This window comes from Megascapheus bottae, chromosome 14, assembly GCF_031878675.1.
Source record: "Megascapheus bottae isolate mThoBot1 chromosome 14, mThoBot2.hap1, whole genome shotgun sequence".
Lineage (NCBI taxonomy): Eukaryota > Metazoa > Chordata > Mammalia > Rodentia > Geomyidae > Megascapheus > Megascapheus bottae.
Genome location: NC_143522.1, coordinates 36,352,293 through 36,358,292, shown reverse-complemented (window position 1 = coordinate 36,358,292; position 6,000 = coordinate 36,352,293).

The window sequence follows — 6,000 nt, the reverse complement described above, 5'->3', positions numbered from 1 at the left end:
CCAGATCCTGAGTTAAAACTGTAGGATTGACCACTAGCACAACGATATTCATTTCAGCACTATTTACCATAGCAAAGATATGGATCCAACCCAGATGTCCCTCAGTTGATGAGTGGATCAATAAGGTGTGGTATTTATACACAATGGAATTCTATGCTGCTGTCAGAAAGAATGACATCACCCATTTGTAAGGAAATGGAAAGACAGAAAAAATCATAAGAAGTGAAGTAAGCCAGACTCAGAGGAACAGAGGTTTCCCTCATTTGTCATAATCAGTAGAAACCTTGGGCTCTCCTAGCAGAGATTTACAATAGAGGAAAACCTAGATACATAAGGCCATATGGTATGACACTAAATGAAAGGACCTCCAGGATATAGAAACAAAAGCCATATGAGTAATTGTTGTCCTTAATATACTATGTTATCTCTCATTGCTTTTGTTATCCCTTGGTTATCTCATATTGTTACATTATTTCACCTAGTTATCTGATATATTGGATATATGTATATTTGGTTATTTGAAGTCGGATAGGGCAGGGACGAAAACAAGATGAGGGGCGGGGGTAGGAGGAAGGAAATGGGGACCAAGACATGAGAAAGGGTATCAATGTATGTGAAGTAATGCACCTTCTATCTGGAAATACAATGTAACCTTTCTATTAATTACAATAAAAAATATACGAAAAAACTGCAGGATTGACACACACTAATAAAGAGAACTCTTTTTCAGGAAGACACAACAAATTTTAATATCTATACACCAAAAATTGGAGTGCCCAATTTCGTCAAGCAAACACAAGTGGCCTTTAAAATCCACATAGATCTGAACACAATAACTGAATACAACGACTGTCATCAATGGATAATTCATTGAGTCAAAACAAAGCCTAGAAGCCTAGAAAAAGAGCAACAAACCAACGCTAATCCAGTAGAAGGAAGCTCTTTCTCTGTTAAGTCTTTCTCTATTTCCCTTGCCCATTTGGGGTTTGTTGGATTTTTTGAGTTCCCTGTAGATGTTGGATAAGAATTTTTTCTGATGCATTGTTGGTCAATATTTTTTCTGAGTTGGTTGACTGTCTTTACTTTAGTAGCTATTATGTTTCTCTTTGCAGAAACTTTATTTTTAGGTAGTCCTCTTTGTCCAGTCTCACTTCAATCTGTTGTGACCCTGTTCAGGAAGTTTCTGCCTGTGTCTATATGTTCCATTGTCTCTCGTCCTCTGTTGTGTAGCAGTTTCACGGCTTCAGATCCGATATTGAGGTCTTTGATCCATTTTGAGTTAATGTTTGTGCATGGTGAAAGGCTGGGATTAATTTTTAGTTTTCTGGATGTGGCTGCCCAGTTTTTCCAGCACCAGTAATTGAAGAGGCTGTGTTTGTTCCATGGTATATCTCTGGCTCCTATTTCAGGATCTTCTATTCTGTTCCATTGGTCTTGTGGTGTATTTTTGTGCAAATACCGTGCTGTTTTTGTTATTATGGCTCTATAGTAGAGTTTGTAGTCTCGTATTGTAATACCACGTGCATTGCTTTTTATGCCAAGAATTGTTTTGGGTATTCTAGGCCTTTGGTTGCATATGAACCTTTGGATTATGCCCTCTAATTCAGTAAAGAATATCCTTTGGGTTTTGATGAGGATTGCATTGAAATTATATATCAATTTTGGCAGTATGTCCATTTTCATAATGTTGATTCTCCCTATCCATGAGCATGGGATTTCTTTCCATTTCCTGGTATCCTCTTTGATTTCTTTCTTTAGGCTTTATAGTTTTCATTAAATAAGTCCTTTACATCCTTGGTTGGGTTAATTCCTAAATCTTTTATTCCTTTGGGGGCTATTGCAAATGGGATCATTTTCTTTATTTCTCCTTCTGTTTGTGTATAGTTGGCATACAGAAAGCCTATTGATTTTTGAAGGTTGATTTTGTATCCTGCCACTTCTCTAAAGTGGTTTATTAGTTCTAAGAGTTTGGGTGTGGAATTTGTTGAATTGTTCAAGTATAAGATCATGTCATCTGCAAACAGGGATAGTTTAATTTCTTCTTTCTCTATGTGGATTCCTTTGATGTCTTTCTCTTGCCTTATAGCTCTGGCTAAGGGTTCCAGCCCTGTATTGAAGAGAAGTGGAGAGAGTGGTGTCCAGAAAAATTATCATATGATTCTTTTTTTTTTTTTTGCCAGTCCTGGACTTGAGCTCAGGGCCTGAGCACTGTCCTTGGACTTTCTCAAGGCTAGAGCTCTACCACTTGAGCCTCAGCACCACTTCTGGCTTTTTTTTTCTATGTATGTGGTACCGAGGAATCGAACCCGGGTCTTCATGCATGCTAGGCAAGCACTTTAACCACTAGGCCAAACTCCCGGCTATCATATGATTCTTAACCTTAGCTCTACTAAAATGATGAAATACATTAATTGATTTGTGAATGTTAAATCATCCTTGCATCTGTGGGATGCTTTGCATCTGTGTTTATCAGAGAGATTGGTCTGTAGTTCTCTCTTTGGGTGGGTCCTTCCCTGGTTTGGGAATGAGTGTGATATTGATTTCATAGAATAATTTTGGGATGGATCCCTCTGCTTCTATTTCTTGAAAGAGTTTCAAGAGTATAAATATTAACTCATCTATAAGTCTTATAGAATTCTGCAGTGAAACTATCTGAATATAAGCCCTGGAAGTACTTACCTGTGATGGTCTGAATTTTTGAATGTGGGTTGTGATTGTTCACGTGGCATCTCTAGTCATGTTTATCTGAGCCTCCCCTCTCCTATTTTTTTATTAATCTGTCTGTTGTTGTTGACTCTTTCATAAACTGGCTGGGAGTTTAGCCTAGGGGTAGAGTGCTTGCCTAGCATGCATGAAGACCTGGGTTCAATTCCTCAGTAACACATACATAGAAAAAAGCCAGAAGTGGTGCTGCACCTTAAGTGGTAGAACTCTAGCCTCAAGAAAGCCTAAGGACAGTGCTTAGGCCCTGAGTTCAAGCTCCAGGACTGGCAAAATAACAGCTTTTTGATTTATTAATTTCATGTATAATAGATCTTATTTGAATCTCAGATATTTTAGATTTTGTTTTTGCTATTTCTGTTCTTCTAGTTGTTTTAGAGTTAACATTTTCTTGCTCCTCTAGATGCTTCAATTACTTCTTTAGTTTATTTATATGAGTCTCTACTGTCTTTTTAATATGGACCCATAGGGCAATAAATTTACCCCTTCGGACTGCTGTTGCTGTGTCCCATCAGTTCCTTTGTGATGTATTTTCATTTTCATTACATTGTAGGAAGTTTTTGATTTCTTCTTTAATTTGTTCTGTAACTCAGGTGTTATTCAAAAGTGTGTTATTCACCTTCCATGTGGTTGAGTGATTTTTACAATGTACTATGTTGTTCAGAACTAGTCTGCTTCCATTGTGGTCAGATAGAATGCAATAGATTATAGCAGTCCTCTTGTATCTGCTTAGGTTCTTTGTGTGAACTATTTTATGATCTTTTTTGGAAAATGTTCCATGGGCTACAGAGAAAAATGTATAGTGTTTTTAGTTGGGTGGAAAACTCTGTGTATGTCTGCTAAGCCCAGCTTGGCTATGAGTCTTGCTTGGCTGATCTGCCCTTCAGTTTGAATGGTATATTGAATTCTCCCACTATGACTGTAGTTGAGTCTATCTTGTCCTGTAGCTCTATAAGACTTCATTGATGTTCTTAGATGCTCCAATGTTGGGAGAGTAAATGTTTATAACCACAATATTCTGGTTATGAATTGACCCCTTTATTAGTATGTAGTGGCCATGTTTATGTATAGATTTTACTGAGAGGTTAATTTTGTCAGAGATTAAGATTGCTACTCCTGCTTTTTTAACAGTGTGTTGGAATGAAAAATACTTTTCTATCCTTTCACTTGGAGCTTGTTTCTCTTTGGCAATGAGGCAGGTCTCTTGGAGAAAGCATATTGATGGATCTTGTTTTCTAATCTATTCTGCTGTTCTTCTTCTTTTGATTGAAAAGGTAAGTCCATTCACATTTAAGGTAATTATGGAGAAATGGTTAGTGTCTTTTGTTGTTTATAATTCCTTCTGTGTTTCTCTCTTTTTTTTCCCTTTGTGCTTGCTAATTTGGTCTATAGGTGATAGCTTTTTGATGTGATTCCCTGTGGCTCTACACTTTGTACTTGATTATTTAATATTTTTTGTAATGCTGGCTTAGTACACATGAATTCATATAATGTTATGAAATATTTTTGTTTCTCTATAGAATATAAATGCTAATTTTGCCAAATATAACAGTGTGGTTTGGCAATTTTTGGTATTTGGGGCTTGAATATTTTTCCATGCTCTTCTTGCATTGAGGGTTTGCATGGAGAGGTCTGCAGTGATTCTAATTTTCTTTCCATTGTAGTTTAGGTCTTTATGGTGTTTTTGACCCATTTAGGATTAGTTCCTTACTATAAAAGTCTAATGTTTTTATTATGATGTGTCTGGAAAAGGCGTCAGGTTTCAGATAACCAGGTCCAGCTGTGGATGTGCACTTTTGGTATTTCTGAGGTCAGGAGGAGTGCAGATGGTTTTCACCAGGGGCACACCGCCTTTGCTGATGCGTCTATGTGCACACAACACCCACACCCACCTCTGAGGTGTGGGGGTCTTACCGACCATCCATCTACAATCTCAATGGCCTGGGGCAAGACCCTGGGTTCCTTGTCCTCCCCTTCCCCAATGTTTGCCATTCCTTCTTGGGCAGGAATGAGAGAGGTCTAGGTTAAGCACTGTAGCTTGCCACTAACATTGCTCTTTGTGGGGGGCTGTGCGGGGATTCCTGTAGAGGCGGGTTGGGGGGATCCTGGTGGGCTACTCATTGATCCTGGGTCTGGCTGTGGTCTGTTCCATGGTGTTGAAGGCTCCTTGCTCTTTTATGTGTCTCCCCTCTGGTCTCTCTGTCTGTGCTGTCCCCAGCCCAGGCTGTGTGTTTCTTGCATCTGGATTCTGCAACTTGCTGGAATCCTGGGGATCCTGGGGCCACTTTTGCAGCTCTGAAGCTGCAGGGGTGTGTGTGGCGGGATGGGCGGGGGTCCTTGTGATTCTTTTAGTGATTATGAGCTTGTTCTGTTTTTCTGTTCTAGTTTGTATAATTCTCTATTGCTTCCTTTGTTTGTAGTTGTTGAATTCTTAGGATGGTTGGCTCCTGGGACTCCCCAACTCTTTTTTTTTTTTTTGCATTTGGAGGAGAGAGTTAGGCTGGGTCCCTAGTGTTTTGGCACCATCTTCCTTCTTGCTTATTCTTAGATCTTGTACTGAAGAGAATGATAAGGACTGTGTTGTCTTTTACTGTTAAAAAAAAACAATATTTGAAACATTGTAGGAAACATCTGGGTAGACCACTAATGGTCCTTTCTGAGTTCATAAAAACCTAATAACTATGGTTCATGAACTTTCAATTTTCAGCTTTGTTCTTTTGTTGTTGTTTGTTGTTGTTTGCTTTTCTTTTTTCTTTTTTTGAGATTCAGACTTGGTTGGTGGTGTGCATTGAATTAAAACTTCTGTCTGCAGTCAAATTTATCTAATTTTTTTTTCTCAAAAGCTTCTTCATGGTTAGGGGATTATTAAACATAAATATATAAGTCCAGATATCTATTTGAAGACTTAATACAAGAGTTTTTAATAAATTACATTTACAAAAGAATGAAGGTCATACGTTCTATCTGATATGGTCAATGGAATCCCTTTTTGTAGCTATTGATTTTAAAAACACTTTCATTATCTTTAAGTAGTTGAATAAAGAAATTGACATTTAACAAAGCAATTTTAAAAACTGCAGCTTGATCAACATTCTCACTAACCTCTCCTAACCCACCTCCTCCCTCATGTTGTGTAATTTTTAGATTATGAATTGAATTTTTCTGCTATTTAACAAAGAAACTGATATATACAGCACATCTACAGTGCATCTTGATCTGTGTCATTACTTCACACGATTTTCACCTGCCTTTGACTTACCCCTTCCCTCTCTGTGGGGC